Below are 18,573 nucleotides of genomic sequence, written 5' to 3'. Positions count from 1 at the left end.
AAAACCATCTGCTCTCTTGTTTGATGGGTTTAATCCCAAGGACTTACTTATTCTCGCCACCTTCTCACTCACCTTTTCTTATCCTTATACCTGTCTACCTAAAACCTTGTCGCCCATATTTTATCTTGCGACCTACACATATATATTTATACTAATCGCAATATTCCTTTAACTTGCTAGCACCATAGATTTCTTTATGTTATTCTAGAACCTCAAGCGGAAAATCACGTCATTTCTAACTCTTTTATAATCTCTTAACTAGATCTCCCGGTACCTGGAAACCATAGGCTAGAAGATATTCCACTAGCGACACCACTATCATTTCTTGATACGGAATCTCGACGCTTCCAGCCCTCTATCTAATGTCTGGACTATTCATAACCCTATGTACTTGAGTATCTCATACTTTATTTGTCTTCTCCTTACTTACCTTTAAATCTCATATCATGCCTCCCGTCCCTTTCATAACCTCCCTTCCACATAGGTGGAATTCACATCCACACCTTGAAATTCTACTATAATACTTGCACCTCGGGTGCATACACAATCTAGCAAGAGTTTCATACTGACTTCTTATGAGGCTGGTACTTTTCTAACTGGCTTTATCGTAGAGCCATTATAGAATATGGTTCTTGTACTATCTCTCTTGTACCTCTGATATTAAAACACTACAAGAAAATGGCCTATGTCAACACCGATAAAATTGTTGCCAAAAATAGGAAAACCGTTGCGATAGTCTTACTACGACGGTTTGGGCTCTGTTGCAAGATAAGGCATTGCAATTGGTCTGTTGCAATGGTTTCGGAGTCGTGGTCATAGCTGTATGTATCGCAACGGTCTTACTGTAGCCTAAAATAATGATTATTAAAAGATGTCACAACGATTATGAACCGTTCAATACGACTATTGTAATGGGGCAAAACCGATGGCATAGACCTACTGGAACAGTTTGTTGATAAAGTTTAATTTATTTATTGTAACGGTTATTATGATCTATTGCAATGGTCATTACAAGCTACTGTACTAGTTATTTCAGCTATTGCAACGATTTTTCGAGCTATTACAATATTTATTACAAACTATTGCAATAATTTTTATGAGCTATAGTAATGGAGTAAACTATAATACTCTAGAATTTATACAAACTATGAAAGGAAACTATATTCATCAACAAAATCATCATCCAAAATATCCAACTAGTATTATCCAAATATAAGAGAATATTGACTAACAATTCAAGAGTTAGATTGCATATAAGTTTGCAAAATATTCAAAAATAAGAACAGTCCCAAAATATCTGAAGGTGTAGATCAACCAATACTCTTTAAGTAAGGTCTTCACTGTTTTAATCTCCAATTTAATCATTTTCTTCACCTACAAATTCAAAAGACATAACAGTATTTAGAGGGTAAGGAAAAAATAAGCATCTTCAACCAATACTTCAACAAGTAAGAAAATTGAGGTTATCTTTAACCAACACTTCATCTATTTACTACTGTAACTACTTTTAGATGACTAATTTTTAAAGTACAAAATTTATAAGATCACATCAATGATAATAGTAAATATGTGTGTGTAAGCGCCAAGACCATTGTAAGTGCCAACAGTCCCATCATATTGTTGCCATTGTAAGCGCCAAGGCCATGAGGAGATATATTTTCGTAGTTTACAAAGAAAAATAGTAGCAGCAGCTCAATGTGTTAATGACGAGGTCGAGGAAGATGTTCAACCTATAGAAAAATTACAAGGTGATGCCAGGGATGTTTTGAATGCAAAGAAACAACAAAATTTGGAGCTTGCTAAATCTACGGGAGCTTGGTTGATGTTGGAACAGGTAGAGCTTCACATGTATTAGAGGCAAGTTTAACAAAGGAGAAGGACAATCTTAATCCTAGTTTAATTGGGACTGTTGGTGCTGGGCAGATTGTTCCAGATGGTGTCGTTGGTCATGGTGTAGTTTTGAATCGAGCTACTACATGTAATAATAAACAAGGGGTTGCAATGATGAATCAAGGAGTTAGGAGTGGTATTGATGCTCTAGAAACTGTGCAGGTTGGGATAGATCAACAGAAAACTGTTTGGAAGTCTAAAGTTCCTGCTGATATCCCTGCTGCTACTGCTTTAGCAAGGATTTACCACGCTGTGGGTTCTGCTTTACAAAATAAAACTACTTCAGATAGGATTGGTGCCCAAGGTGAGGGTGCTATTATGTATGTGACTGATGGAGAGGTGAATGTGCAAAAGGCCTATACTACAACTGTTGAACAAAAGGAGCAAGACTTGGCTACTGTGGGATCAAATTATCAGGTTGTTGCTGTGTTAGCAACTGGTAAATCTGGTGAGCAGCTTCCTGACAATATTGCTGCTTTGGAGGTGAAATCAAATATACTTAACAATGCACATGTTGAAGCTTGGCAATTTTGCAACTTTAAGGAAATAGGCTAAGGTGCAGGCTAGAATTGCGAGGCAACTGGAAGGAAATAAAGTTGGGCAGGAATGTGATCAAGTAGCTGCAAATTCAAGTAGCAATGATGATCAAGCAAAAGATAGAGGCTGGTCATATGTCAATTGATCACCTAGCTAAAGAAAGTCTCCAGGTGTTAAACAATAACAACTTGAGGATCGAGCAGCTGCTGCTGCTAAGGACATACTTAGCAACAATCAGCAAATAATAGTTGGAGTTGAGCACGCAATGACTACAGGTGTTAAGGTAGTAGCTAAACATGCTATTTATATCACTGCTTATCATCCCACTACTGGTGCAAAAACAGCTGTGTTGAAGGATGGAAGCGAGCAGGTTCTACATAAGGACGATACACAAGCAGCTGCTAAAAAACCAGCAGCTCCTATAGCTATTGCTGTGCAACAGGTAGGTGTGGAAGAAAGAGCTGGACAGGTGCTTTCTCCAGGAAAATTTGGACATGTTGTTGATGCTTTAGGCAAGTCTGTTACAACTCACTTGGAGAAAGTACCTGCACAAAATGAAAAGAGGAAGGTCGGGCAGTGGTGAGTCGGAAAACATCACCAGGCATGAAGAAAAACTAGCAAAATTTGATTGTTTCAGCAGGTAGACAAAATGATCCAATGATAGTAGTTAATCGAGCTCATACACTATTATAGCACTCATCACTTTAAATTCAGGATTAATTAAAAAAATACAGATTTCTAGTTGTACAATCTAAAATTTAGAAGCATCAATTATAGGATTGCGAAGATTCTAACCTTGATTGTTGCTACCAAGAGATGGTCGGTGAATTAACTGAATAGCTGTTTCTTGTGTTGAGGAAGCTTCACCCAATAGCATCAATTGGTAATCCAGAATGTTGAAGTTTTGCTATGATATCTTCTACAATTTCTTGTCTCATCATTATCTTTTGTTCCTCAATTTTTTCCTCCAATCTTATCATCCTCTCTTCCATCTTTTGCATGTGATCATTTATTGCATTTGAAGAGGGTTCAAAATATCCCACTTTCCCTTTCAAAGATGTTCTTGAAACCCCCCGCCCATACAATCTCTAACTTCCCAGATGTTTAGGTCCATGATTGATGCAAATGCATTAATTGACTGATCACCATTTTCGCTTTGTTGCGTTTCAATATTCTCCATTTCAGCCTATAATACAAAAAATAGAGAATTCCAGTAAAGAGAAAGTCAATATGAACATATTTTCATCCCAACAAAATAGAAACAAAAAAATTCGCACAATTTTTCTAGTTGTATCTTCATTCGATTCCTCGTATGTTCGATCGGGTTTTCTTTTTCTTGTAACCACAAAGATATCCTTAAGTGATAGTTGATCAGAAGTTTCTTTCTCTTATCCCTTGACACATTAAAAGTAGTATAAAATATCTTCTTAAAAATAATAACAAGTTCATATTTAATGATAAATAAGAGCAGATACCAAATCATTGCGGACTATAGCAAAGCTTTTTTGCCAAAAGTGTGTGGATCCTTTAACTTTTTTCGATTCTCAATACTAGCTGCTGACATTTTCTGCAAGTAAATAATAAATTTCAATTCGAAATTGTCATAAAAGAAAAGAATTATTTTTCCTTCATGAATATTTCTTGGCAAAAGTTAACATAAATGAAACTGTTTCTCAAAAACATACCTGGTGTTTATCAGAGTTCCAATATTTGAGAAGTTCCTTAAATTGATATGCTGAAAAAATTTCAGGCTTATTTTCCATTCGAATTTCGTCATTATGATATGCTTCAAAGTGATCCTTTTTCAATTGACTCTTATACCTTATCCAAGCACCTTGAATTGCTTCCAGAGTCCACTTTTTTGCAATATCAAAAATATTATATTTTTCCTACAAATTGTTTCAATGGGTTAGTGCAAAAATATTAAGCATATTCAACCAAAAATAAAATTGAGAACTGAGAACCTTTGTATATTCCCACAAATCATCTTTTGTGTTAATTTTCCTCCAATCAAATATATTAAGAGAACAAAAGGTCGAATTCCTTGTCAATGTACCGAGGAAGATTCCAAAATCCATCACAACACTTTTAGTAGGACCAACAGGTTGACCATACTCATTGACCACAATTAACTTACGTTCACTCCTTTCATGTACACTTAACATCCTTGTTTTACCTCTTTATCTTTTTTTAGTACAAGATCCTACAATAATACAAATCAAAAGTATCCTCCAATTTAGTAAAATAGATATAGGATGTCAATATTTTAATGTAAAATCTAAATGTTCTTACCTTGTTCAATGTGTTGTAGGGGTGGTTGAATCATTTTGCAAATGGGCTCCTACCCTCTGATGTTGTGGCATTGGTTGCTGATGTTCTTCCATTATATTTTTCAGAACCCAACGCTCTTCAGTTAACCATATAGAACTAGCTTATTCATTTTTCTAGTCCGCAACAACCTTTTTGATTTGCCAAAGATGTAAGTGTTCTAGCTTGAGCGAATGTCCAGCTTTTCACTTTTTCCTTTTGTCTTGTCCCTTCTTGAATCATGACTACAATTTTGAAGCAAATAAATATATCAGTAGCAATGGTGGTAAAGAGGGAATGAAAATTATCAAGAGCAAAACTATCTTTGAGATGATGACACCATACAAATCAAAAGTTCAGAAGTTTATTTCATCTTTGAAATGAAGATATCAGCAGAAGTATTTGATGGTGTTCCAGCAAATTATTTATTGTTTCCAATAGTTTATACTATTATGATCACATTTCAAAAAAGGGAAAACTACTCTTACCTCCAATCTTTCTTAGCTACACCAACAAATTCAATAACGGCAGTATTCTCTTCACGTAACTAATTTGCAACACCCTGGAAAAAAAAGGTAAGAAGCCATAAAAGGTTATTATGATGGTCTAACAGAGGAGTGAAGATATGAGGACCAAGGCAACCAATGACAAGTAAAGACACCAACACACGTTTCCAATTACATATCACACTTTTCAGAATTTAATCATGATTGACATGGAAAAAATAATTAATTTACAATCCACAAAAATTGAATTACAGAATAACCAAAAAAGGAGATCAGATCAAGTATCATTCTTTTCTATTCTCTTTCAAATTAATGGTACAAAAAAGAAAAGAAGAAAATACAAAAGATAACTCTTCTAATGTTATCATATTCAATAATCAGGAACCATCCAATCTCCATCAGTGTCATCAAAATCATCTTCATCTTCTGATGTTTCCATATCTTATGAGTGTTGTGCATGAGATGGCATATCAACAACATCACCAGGTACATCTTCTCTCAACCATACGATGTCACCATCGGATAATCTATTTGATGAATCAATGTCGTCGTCGAGCTCACTCCAAAATGTATCTCCAATATTAGGACAATTTTCTTCCTCTAAATCGTACAAATCAATAGAGATTTTGGTCATTTCATAATAAATATTTTTCTCATTTGGATCCTCCACATAAAAAACTTGATGCACTTCAGATGCCAATACAAAGGGGTCATCGGTACTGCATAATCTGTTGAAATTCACCCGAGTTAACCCATATCCATCTATTTCATTATAAACCAATCACATCTAAACAATACAACACTAAAACAACCCCAATAATTAATCTCAATAATATCCTGAATAGCTCCATAATAGGTAACCTCTCCATCGATGGGATTTTTGTCCGTATCACTAGCAAAACTATCGGTTGGTTCTGATAAAGTCACACCATAGTTTTGAGTCTTTAATCGGGTATCCTGTTCCATCGTATAAAATTGGTATCCATTGATGAAATATCCACTATATCTTTTTGCCACCATATTAGGTCCTTTAGCTAGCCATCGTAAATGACTTGGCACTTCAATAGTCTTAACTTTCTTTTTAAACCAATTACTAAATTCCTGGTTATGATTCCATGCTCGCACCCATGCATTTGATATAGTATGATTGTCAATTAAACTCTTATGTTCCCTGCAACCATGAAATGTTTCAAATTAAATTTTATTAATGACGTTCAAAATATTTCTATCACATATAAGTAAATTAATAAAGTTTAACATACAAGTGACAATTAAATATCTTATCTTACTTGATAAAGTTCTCCATCTGTGTAACGACCCGACTGGTCATTTTGCATTTTAGAACCCCATTCCCCTAAATAAAACTTCCTGCACTTGCTTTAACTCATTTATGACCTGCGGGGATGGTTGGTTCGGGAATTTGAAAGGATTTGGGTTGAAATATGCTCATTTGATTCCTAAGATTTTCTTAAAAGGCTAAGTTTTACTTTGGTCAACATTTTTAGCAAACGGACCCAGATTCGTATTTTGACAGTCCCGGAGGATCCGTAGGAAAATATGGGGCCTGGGTTTAAGCCCGGAATCGAATTCTGAAGTCCCTAGCCTGAGTAATGAATTTTTATTAGAAATTGTTAAACTGAAATTCTAAGGAATTAAAGAAACTAAATAATGGTTGGTCACACAGGTATCGGGCTCGTATGTTGGTTCCAGAGCCCTGTACAGGTCCAATATAATATTTAAGACTTGTCCGCAAAATTTAATGTCAATCCGAGTAGTTTAAGGGCGTTTCGGCTCGCTAGAGGAAACTTTAGAGCTTGAAGTTCATAAGTTGGATTCAATTTGTTTTAGGGGATGATTCTTAGATTTAACGTTGTTTCGGGCATTCTGAAGGTTCGAGTAGGTCTGTTTCATGATTTCAGACTTGTCGGTATGTTTTGGCGGGGCCCGGGAGCCCCGAGCGTCAATCGGACGAGGCTCGAGTGAAGTTGGAATTTTTGAGAAGTGCTGAAGCATCTACTTCTGTCATAACCGCACCTGCGGTTGGTCGACCGCAGGTGCAAGACCGCAAAAGCGGTCCACCTATCGCAGATGCGGCCCAGGGTTGGCCAGGCCAAAACTGCATAAGCGGCTCCCAAGCTGCAGAAGCGGCTCCGCAGAAGCGGCTTCAAGACCACAGAAGCGGTCGCAGCCTGCTTGGCTAGTTCCGCAGGTGCGTCCAATTTCTCGCAGAAGCGGGACAGCATGTGCGGAAATCGCTGAAGTAGTGAGCTTCATTTAATACGGGTTCTAAGTCATTTTTGGCACTTTTCACTCCTCCATAGGTGATTTTGGGAGCGTTTGAGAATAGACTTCCACCTAGCATCTTGATATAAGTTTCTCCCACCTATTCCTAGTCTAATACGTGTGTCTTAGGTAGATTAAACACTAGGATTAAGGCAAAATCATGGGGTTAGAGCAAAACCTAAGGTTTTGACAAAAGTTAGATTTAACTACGAAATTTATTATGAAATGAATTAGAAATAATATATTATTGATCCTTAGGTTATAGAGGAAAACATCCTTTGAGAAATTTCGGAATTCGGGCACATGGGCCCGGGGTCGGATTTTAGAAAACTTGTGTTAAGGGTTGGTAAATTGCTTAAACAGCTAGAATGTGATCTTGTGAGCTTATATTGACTAGTTCCTACCTCATTTAACTAATTTTGGATCGTTCGGCTCCAAATTGAGAGTTCGAGCTCGTTCTTGGTATTGGAAGAGCACTTTGGAGTGAGGTGAGTCTACTTTCTAATCTTGTAAGAGGGAATTATTCCCATAGGTATAATAATTGAATAATTGCTACTAAATGCGGTGGCTACGTGCGCACTAGGTAACGAGAGTCCATGCGTAGCTACTATTACGTTAATTGTCCAGGTAGTCTAGGACCCGTACCATGCTATATTGTGATTGTCTCTATATTTTCTTGCTAATGTGATCACTTAGGGTAAGCTAGAGACTTGGAAAGGAATATAAGCGAATGTATACACTTGTTGGGCACTTATATGAATTTTTTTGAAAATGAATGCACCTTCATGTGTTTTCTTGATATTTATTGATATTTGTGGATTGGGTCGATTGCCTCGGTAGAAATAGATGCATCTATGGTTCGCGCCATTCGACCCTCTGGCAGTGTACAGTTTATTTTTTGTTGGATCGTGCCGTCGACCTCGGCATAATGTACGCATGATATCTATGTGAAATCTTATCCATGACTTGATCTGCTAAATATTTGAAATGTAAATGGCTGATTGTAAAATTGTTAAGAACATGACTTATTACCTCTTGCTATAACTGTTAATTATTTGTGACTCCCATGCTTAGCATAATACTTCATTATATTATTTGACCTTAGTAAGTATCAAGTCGACCTCTCGTCTCTACTTCTTCGAGATTAGACGGGATATTTACGGGGTACATATTATTTATGTACTCATACTACACTTCTGTACTTAATTGTACAGGATCTGAGGCATGTACATCTAGCTATCAATCTGGTGCGCGCCCCTGATTCATAGTCCGAGACTTCCATGGTGAGTTGCCCCTTCCTGTGCCATTCAGCAGCATGATGGAGTCTCTCTTTATTTATATTTGTCGTCTCTTCTACTTTGGACAGTACGAGAGATTTATTCTTTTGTATATTCTACTAGTTGTTCACAACTTGTGACACCGGGTCTTGGCACACACATTAGTAGACGTTCCTTTTGGGTTGTATAATTATTATCGAATGTTTTATATTATCACCTATTTTTTTATCGTAAATTAAGAAAATGTTGTAACTATTTTGGGTAAGTAAAATAAGGATTTACTAATACTTTCACGTTGGCTTGCCTGACAACGGTGTTGGGCGCCATCACGATCTGTTATAGAGATGGGCCGTGACAACCTGTTCATCTCTAGTATTGAATAGAGCATATCGATGTGCTTCAAAATATAACTGTAAATCCATAGAAAAAGTCTTGCCTTTCCTTTTCTTCTTACTTCTAATTGGATGGCCTATCTTAGGGAATATAGGTGACAAATTATCTCCCTCTGTTTCAATTCCCTCATCATTCTCATATTGGTACCTACTGAATCTTGTTTTTACCCCATCATGTAGGTATCTCGAACAAAAGTTCAAGCATTATTCGGCTAAACATCCCTCTATGATTGATGCTTCTGGATGAGACCGATTACGAACAAATACCTTATACTTACACATGTTTCTCTAAGTGGGATACATCCGACGAAGATGCGTCGGACCACCAAGCTTTATCTCATTTACTAAATGGATGGGCAAATGTACCATTATATCAAAATAGGTAGGAGGAAAAATCTTTTCAAGGTCACATTCAATTTCATTGATTTCAAACTACATTGTATCAAGATCTCTTCGCCGTATAACTTTGCTACATATGGCTCTAAAGAAGTTCCCCAACCTAATTAAGGCCAAAGAAACATTCTTGGGCAACACTTTTCTGACAGCAACCTGGAGAGAGTATTGCATTATAAAATGAGCATCATGGCTCTTGTACCCTGATATTTTCATCTCATCCACTTGCACACATTGTGATATATTTGAGTCACATCCTTTTGGTAATTTAGCATTTTTTAAAACACTACAAAACAACTTCTTCTCTTCTGTCTTTATGGAGAAACAAGATTAAGCCAAATAAACTTTTCCATTGTTATCTTTTATTTGTTGAAGCTCCTTCCGTATTCCCATCTCTTGCAAGTCATATCGAGAATTTACATGATCCTTTATTTTTCCAGTTATATCCAATAAAGTCCCAAGTAAACTGTCACAAATATTTTTCTCGATGTGCATCACATCAAGATTGTGTCGCAATTTATTATGTGACCAATATGGCAATTCAAATAAAAATAGATTTCTTCTTCCACGGACCCTCACTATCTTGACGCCTCTTCTTTTGGCCCTTTCCAAACATATTATTGAATTCAAGCAGCTCTTCCAAGGCTTTTATACCTAATAATGGAGTAGTTGTTGTTCTGTGATTCTCCTTACCATCAAATGATTTCTTATCTCTTCGAAATGGATGATAGGAGGCAAAACTGCCTGATGACCCAAGTAACACATCTTACGACTATGTTTGAGATATTGACAACATGTGTCATGATTACAAGTTGGGCATTCCCATCTCCCTTTAGTGCTCCATCCAGAAAGCATTGCTAGTGCTGGAAAATCACTAATGGTCCACAATAAGGCTGCACGTATTTGAAATGTTTTGTTAGAATCAGCATCATATGTTTCCATCCTGATTTCCCATAGTTCCTTCAATTCAGTAATTAGTGGTTGTAGGTACACATCTATATCCTTTCCCGGAGATGATGTACCAGGAATGATCATAGACAATATTATATACTTCGGCTTCATGCAAATTCATGGTGATAAATTATAGTTCATTAACATAACATGCCATGTGCTATGGGAAATGCTCATGGTTCGAAATGTATTGAAACCATCACTTGAAAAACCCAATCTAACATTACGAGTATCTCTATTGAAGTCTTCATGCAAGGAATCAAAATCTTTCCAAGCTTCACCATCAGCAGGATATCTTAAATTTCCATCATTGGGTCGTTTAGTGGCATGCCATCTCATAGCTGCAGCTATTTCAGAACACATGAATATCCTCTCAAGCCTTCCTCTTAAGCCTAGGTTTTAAGGGAAAGTATCTTAAAACCTTTGCAGGGACTTTAGAGCTTTCATTAGTCAAGGGATCAGTAACATTCTTCCATCTCGAAGACCCAAACACAGAACAATTCTCTGCCTTCTCATTGTCATTCCAAAATAACATGCAATCATTAGGACATGTATGTATTTTTTTCATAATGAAGACCTCGAGCAAGTCCGTGATAGGTTATGTGACTTGTTTCTATAATTAGACAGGGTCCCAAGGGCCTCGGGTGCATTTTGGATGGGCTACGAGCCAAATTCTTCTATTTTTAGATTGCTCATATCTGGTGTCAACTGTTCTCTATCACGATCGCGTAGTGTCCTGTTAACCTTCCATATTTTCCTTCATCGTGTTCGCGTCTCTAAGCATGCGATCGCGTAAGCTCAATCCACTATTATCCGCATTTCCATCCCCGCGATCGCAAAAGACCTTCCGTGATCCCATAGAACATTTTGGTAAATAGACATTTTCCTTCTACGCAATTGCGTCTCTTCTCCCATGGTCGCGATGCACAAAAACCTGGGCAGACAAAATATATTCCAAAATCGAGGGTTTTACCATTTTATCATATTTGGACTTGTAGACCTTGGAGTTGAGAGATTCTTGGTGGGTTTTTCAGATAATTCAATTGGGTAAGTATTTTTCACTTAGACTTAAATATATTACATGAATTAGTCTTTGTTTTTATCATTTAAATTGTGTTTTTAGTTAGAGAAAATGTTAGTTTTTGAAGAAAATTTTTAAAATGAAATTTCATGATTTGAGGGAAGAAATGGTATTGGAATTTGGTAATTATTGTATGGTTGAACTCATATTGGAATGGGTATTCGGATTTTGTAAAATTTGCCGGGTTCCGAGGTGCGGGTCAAGGGGTCGACTTTTGGACCAATTGTTAGATTTTGTTAAAGATTAAAACTTTAGGATTCAAAATAGTTTCTTATGTATTTTATTTGTGCTTTGAAGTTAATTTGGTAAGATTTAAGCTGTCCGAAGACCTTTTCAACCGAGAAATGCATTTTAGAGTATCAGTGTGTCGTCTTTGAGGTAAGTATCTTGCCTAACCTTGCGTGGGGGACTTCCCCCTAGGATTTGAGTCTTCTATGATTGATTGTAGTTCGTGTATGTGAGGTGACGAGTGCGTGCTCGGACTTATCTGTGAAAAATTGGACTTTAGAGTTATTAGATCCTTATATTCACTGTGTATGAATGTGTTCTTGACATAAATGAGTTTCCTAATTACTAGCTTCACATCTACATGCTTGATTGGGAATAATTTCTTCATGATTCACTCTTGTTGCTTAACTGACTCCTATTTGATTTAATTGCAGAATTTCGCCTCTCCTATTGTCATGCTGTCTTTTCATAGCAGTTTGTCTTATTTGAGAACCATTAGCATCCTTCTTGAAACTTTGTTTAGTCTTAAGTGAAGCTAAAGATCATCTCTCACTAATTGAATTGTCGAATATCCTCAGAATTTGTCCAACCTTAAAAAGGAGTTAGATAATCTATATCCTTGTTGACTTGCCCTTATTTGGGACTACTTGACTCGCGTTGATTTACTTGTTATTGACTTGAATGTTGGGGGATCGTCACTATACGTTAGCTCACCCGTGTTAAACTATTCCCTTTATGTCACCATTCTTTTATATGATTATTCCTTGTGATCTAGTTCTACCGTTTCCTTGTGATTTACAGTCCTTAAGTTGATTACTTGTCTTACCTTGTATTACTGTCATTTTTACTGTTGTTATATGTATCGTAGTGATGTACGAGCTTTATGTTGTGCTGTGACTGTTATTTCTGTTGGTTAAGCTGCGTATTTACTTTTGGGACTACGAGACTGTACCTAGGAGATTCCCCTGGACATATATTATTTTGGCTATAGTGCGGTATACCAAGAGATCCCCAGCACATATATTGATGATACCAAGAGATCCTTGGGATACCAAGAGATCCCTAGTACATATATTTAGGATACCAAGAGATCCCTAGTACATATATTTAGGATACAAAGAGATCCACAACACATATATTGAGGATACCAAGAGATCCCTAGTACATAGATTGAGTATACCAAGAGATCCCCAGAACATATATTGAGGATACCAAGAGATTCTCGGGATACCAAGAGATTCTCGGGATACCAAGAGATCCCTAGTACATATATTGAGGATACCAAGAGATCCCTAGCACACATATTTACGTTTGGGACTATAGGAGGTAATCCTAGAAGATCCCCTGTTAAAATCATTGTGCTCTGAGCTGATGTTTTCACTGATTCTATCCCTATGTAAACATTATGGGTGTTGTCTGTTCCATTCCTTATACTTACTAGTTGGTGCAAACTATGTTAGGACACTTGTACAAGCATACGCGTGGTTAACCACTCTTATCATGTAGGAGTTTCTTTGAGATTTCTAAGTATAGACGCACCCCATGTTTATTTTCCTTCCATGTGAGAATGACTCTTTGGGCACGTGAGTTATCAGTATGATTATGAGGGGTGATGAAGGCACAGGATGCCAAGTGTTAAGGTTCAGGTATTGAGACCCATAATGTATGATTATGAGATGAGATGTCACAGGGTGACTTATATTCGTAGGATTTTCTTTTTGGAAAAGATCATATCGAAAGCATTATTTTGAAAAAAAGTCTTTTGAAAAGGACACTTACATGAGGGAAGTATATTTCAAACCAATTTTTATCACTTCAAAAGAGTTTGATTATTTAATTGATGCTTGCTAGTTAAGACTCAAGATGAGGGCTACCGTAGTTGCTGAGTTATGACTTGCCCTTACTGTACTTGTGATTTCGAGTTTGGGTTGCATTTTTTGTTCACTTTTTTGAGCTTTATTATGATTTTCCACTATTACTTGTTGTTTCCATTCCTTATTGTACTTTCTGTATTGTTAGAAATATCGCTTAGTCTTTATATAGATATCATGTTCGGTTCTTTTCTATACTTATGCTTATTCTGCTTATTAGACCAGTAGGTATCTTGACTGTTCCTTGTCACTACTCCACCGAGGTTAGTCTTGATACTTACTGGGCACCGTTGTGGTATGCTCATACTACACTTTCGCACATTGTTTTGTGCAGATCCAAGTTTTGTTCGCTAGTAGCTGTGTGGATTATTGCCGAGGAGACTAAAGGTAGTCCTGCTGCTACATTCGCAGGCTTCTGACCCACCTTCCTATTTTATATTCACATTATTGTACTTATTTCCATATGGTTTGTTTAGAAGTTGTAGCGAAACTCTATAAAGCTTATGAATTGTACTATCGGGTTTTGGGAAGATGTTTATTGTATAAAGGATTGTTATTATGTATTGGGTTGTGACAGGTTGGTATCAGAGCCCTAGGTTCATAGGTGCTACGAGTCATAAGTGAGTTTAGTAGAGTCTTGCGGATTGGTACAGAGATGTCTGTACTTATCTTCGAGAGGCTACGGAACTAATAGGACAATATCACTTCTTTCATTCCTATCGTGCGAGCTTATTGATCCCGGAGTTTGAACTTTTATCATTCCATTCCCTCACCGATGGTGAGGACATGAGCTGCAGTTATCGATGGTGATGCTCCCGGAGCAAGTGTCGCTATAAGCAGAGGCAGAGGCCAACGAGGAGTATGTGACGCAACTAGACCACACTCAGAGTAGTGAGTTTCCATTAGTCAGGTCCCAGGTGTCATGGCAGCACAATTTGCGGTCCTAGTTCAGTCCATGGTCAGGGCAGCAACATCCAAGGGAGAACAACTTAGATTTACAAGGTTTAAGAAAAATGTGACCCTCCTACATTCAGCAGGTTGTCTTAAAAGAGTACAATGGGTTTCATAGAGGAGTGCCATCGCATTATCATCACTATGGGTATTGTAGAGACAAGTGGGGTTGCTTTTACTACGTTCTAGCTTGACAGAGCGGCTTATCAGTAGTGGCAAACACATGAGTTGGGTAGCCAACCGATGCAGCTTCACTTACATGGATTCAGTTTTCAGAGATGTTCTTGAGAGAATTTGTACCTCAGTCTCTTCGGGATGCATGGAACGCAGAGTTTGAGAAACTGCTCCAGGGCGCTATGTCAGTATCAGAGTACGCCGTCATATTTAGTGATTTGGCCAAACATGCACCGACCTTGGTTTCTACTGTTCGAGAGAAGGTTCGCTGGTTTACTGAGGGACTTCATCCTAGCATCAGGACTAGCATGGCCCGAGAGTTGGAGATAGATATTTTATATCAGCAGACCGTGAGTATTGCTAGGAGGGTGGAAGGCATGTTGGCTCGAGAGAGAGGTCATGCGAGGCCAGGAGAGAGAGGACAGGCGGGGCCATGAGAGAGAGGGCAGACGAGATCAGGAGAGAGAGTTTGAGGAGGCGAGGAGGTCTCGTAGACTAGGGAGACCTGCTGGTCCTTATTCTGGAGGCAGGATGCGACATGGTGGTGGTTTCGTGGGTCAGCTAGTTCAGTTTGTGCTTCAAGCTTTGCATAGTGACTCAGGTGGTCATGGGTCTCGGGGTACCCGTATCGCACAGTTCCCGCAGCCTCGTCAGAAGAGAGGTTGCTTTGAGTGTGGAGATACTAGCCATATGGCAAGAGATTGTCCTAGACTTCGGGCAGATGTGTCACAGCAAGGTATTAGGCTAGTAGAGGGCACCCAAGAAGGTGAGGCCCAGCTCGTTGATGTGTTTCATATAGTAGGCTTAAGGCAGCTACGCCTACTGAATGTCATTCAGGTATGATTTCTGTTGTTATAGAGGATCACCATCCATAGTTTATTACAGTTCTGCTTATCGGGGTGAGTTCCACTATTTGTTGCTCCACTTATGGGTGTGTTTCATGATTAGCACTATGTTTATGTGATTACCCTGTTGGGAGGATTTATAAGTGACAGCCCGTGTCTATCGTCTTTTTTATTCATTATTGAGAGTTATGAAATGAATAGTAAATTCCTTTTGTCCTTTTCAGTAGGCTTGATGTGATTTATGAGTATTTTGTCTACAAGTCGTGATGTTTATGCTCCACCAGTATAGGAGCCAGTACTTGTTGTAAATTGTGACGAAATTAATCTAGTGAGAGTTTCCAACTGATTTGATGTGTACCACACTTGAGATTCAGAGTTGAGGGTTGGACCCTCGTTATTTCATGTGATTTGATGTGTTAAGACCGGGCTATGTACCGCGGTAGGAGTTATATAAGTATGAGATCCTTGTGATACTTTTATATGCTTTAGTTAGTTCTTGTTAGATTGTTTTTGTAGATTATTATTGATTGAAAAATTTGTTCTTGCCGGGCTAGTTTGATAGTTCTCTTATGTGTTTCGCTTTCCATATTCAGTCATTTTCGTTCTGTGCTTCTTGAGTTTTAGCTTGTGGGGTGTGTGCCCGTTGGTATTAGCTGAGATTTGGTGATTCGGATGTTTAGTTGTGTGGCTTTCGTGGTTATTGTATCATCACCAGTGTTATGGAGGTTTGAAACGGGTTCCCATTGAATATGAGGCTTATGGTCGGTGCTGAATTTGATTTCAGGCGATATTGTTATCAGAAATGTTATTATGGGCTTATGTGTGATGTGTCATGTTGTGTGGTTGTACCCTGTGGGTGTTGGCACGAGTTGATGTAGCTAGTCGAGACTGGTACCGGATATGGATTTAGAATCAGGTCTCTTGGAAGTGAATGGAAGGTGAGAATTTTGGCTCTAAGACTTATTGGTATTAGTAGAAAAGGCTAAATTTCAGTTGAGATGGTGTCGTCAGGTTTATATGGATCGGGGTGACATGGGATCACCCGCGGGTGTATGTTGGAAGTGTGCATTCATTAACTTGAGGACTTTGAGGAGAATCTTGGCACATTTGAGGACAAACGTTGGTTTTAAGAGGGGAGGATGTAACGACCTGGCCGGTCGTTTTGCGAATTTAAGCTCTGTTCAGTAGTGTACGGTCTTTAACATCTTCATAATATGAGTATCGACTTGCATGCATGGTTGAATTCAGTTAATGGATGATTCAGAGTCAAATTGGAAGAAGGAATCTAGTTTTGTAAGTTTGAACAGTGAGAATTTGACCGGAGTTGGACTTTTGAGATAACGGCCACGAAATGGGTTTTGGGTGTTCTCAGCAGCTTCGTATGGTGATTTTGGACATAGGCGTGTGTTCAGATTGTGTTTTGGAGGTCTGTAGCTTATTTAGGCTTGAAATACCGGAAGTTGAATTTTTGAAGTTTCCGGATCAATAGTGAAATTTTGATATCAGGGTCGGAATGCGATTTTGAGAGTTGGATCGGCTCTGTTATGTCATTTTGGACTTGTCTGCAAAATTTGGCATCGTTCCGGGTTGATTTGATTGGTTTCGGCACAAGTTTTCGAATTTGGATGATTAGGAAGTTCATTGTCACAACCTGGATTTTCCGTCCTCGGGAGTCGTGATGGCACCTACTAATGTGAGCTAGGCAAGCCAAACCCTTAAACTAATTACCTCATTATCCATTTCTTTCTTTTTAACAAACATAAAGCGATAACGTATAAATAGCGAAAATTGAATTTAAGCTGAAGAAAACAATAAAATATCTGAAGTCTTTATCTATTACAACTGCTTAAGCCTTAATCACCCAAAACCTGGTGTCACAGTACCATAGACGGTCTAAGACTGCTAAATACAAGGTCTGAAAATAAAAGACACACTATTTCTAAAGCAAAAAGAGGAAACAGGAAATAAAAGATTGAGGAGATGCCAGGGCCTGCGGACGCCTGTAGGTCTACCTTGGATCTCCGCGTGGACTGAAGGTAGCCTCCAAACTATGGTCCAATAGCTGCTCCGGGAACTGCACATAGTGTATATTGTAGTATCAGAACAACCAACCACATGTGTTGGTAAGTGCCTAGCCTAACCTCGGCGAAGTAGTGACAAGGCTATGACCAGATTACCAGATAAACCTGTGCAATTATATAATATACAGCAGAAAGCAGAAATAAACAAGTAAAGATGGGAAGGGGAAAAACTTGCTTTGGGGAATAATAGGTAACAACAGAATATCAAGATAATTATAAAGGAATCAAAATCCAACTACTAATAAGGGTAAGGAAAAAAACGAAGGTAGAATTCACTTTCATTTCACATCTTGTGGCAGGCGTGCAACCCGATCCCAATTCATTTATCTCGTTGGAGGCGTGCAACCAGATCACATTTCACATATCCTGTGGCAGGCGTGCCACCCGCTCCAGTTTCAAATATCTCGTGGAAGGCGTACCACCCGCTCTCATGTCAAATATCTTGTGGCAGGCGTGTCACCCACTCCCATTTCATATATCTTGTGGTAGGCGTTCCATCCGCTCCCATCTCATATATCTTTTGGCAGGCGTGCCATCGGCTCCCATTTCAAATATCTTATGGCAGGTGTGCCACCCGCTCCCATTTCAAATGTCTGGTGGCAGGCGTGCCACCCGCTCCCATTTTATTTCTTTTGTGGCAGGCATGCCACCCGCTCCCATTTCATATATCATGTGGTAGGCGTGCCACCCGCTCCCATGTTACAAATCAACAACAATCATAAAAAATCCCGGCAAGGGAATAATAACAATATAACAACTTCCCGGCAAGGGAACATTAATATTTCAACAACATCCCGGCACGGGAA

At 38.3% G+C, this 18,573-nt stretch overlaps 1 long non-coding RNA gene across 1 annotated transcript; it reads right to left on the bottom strand.

The window, feature by feature from the left end:
• Positions 1-1,182: 1,182 nt before the first annotated feature.
• LOC107813091 (uncharacterized) lies at positions 1,183-6,135 on the bottom strand. Its single transcript, XR_001654251.2, has 6 exons — positions 5,223-6,135; positions 4,720-4,979; positions 4,113-4,316; positions 3,903-3,994; positions 3,223-3,613; positions 1,183-1,374 (listed from the first exon to the last, which is right to left on the bottom strand). It is a non-coding gene; the product is annotated as an uncharacterized LOC107813091 (long non-coding RNA).
• Positions 6,136-18,573: the final 12,438 nt, after the last annotated feature.

This window comes from Nicotiana tabacum, chromosome 6 (assembly GCF_000715075.1).
Source record: "Nicotiana tabacum cultivar K326 chromosome 6, ASM71507v2, whole genome shotgun sequence".
NCBI classification, from domain to species: domain Eukaryota; kingdom Viridiplantae; phylum Streptophyta; class Magnoliopsida; order Solanales; family Solanaceae; genus Nicotiana; species Nicotiana tabacum.
This window is presented reverse-complemented; position numbering and strand designations above follow the sequence as displayed.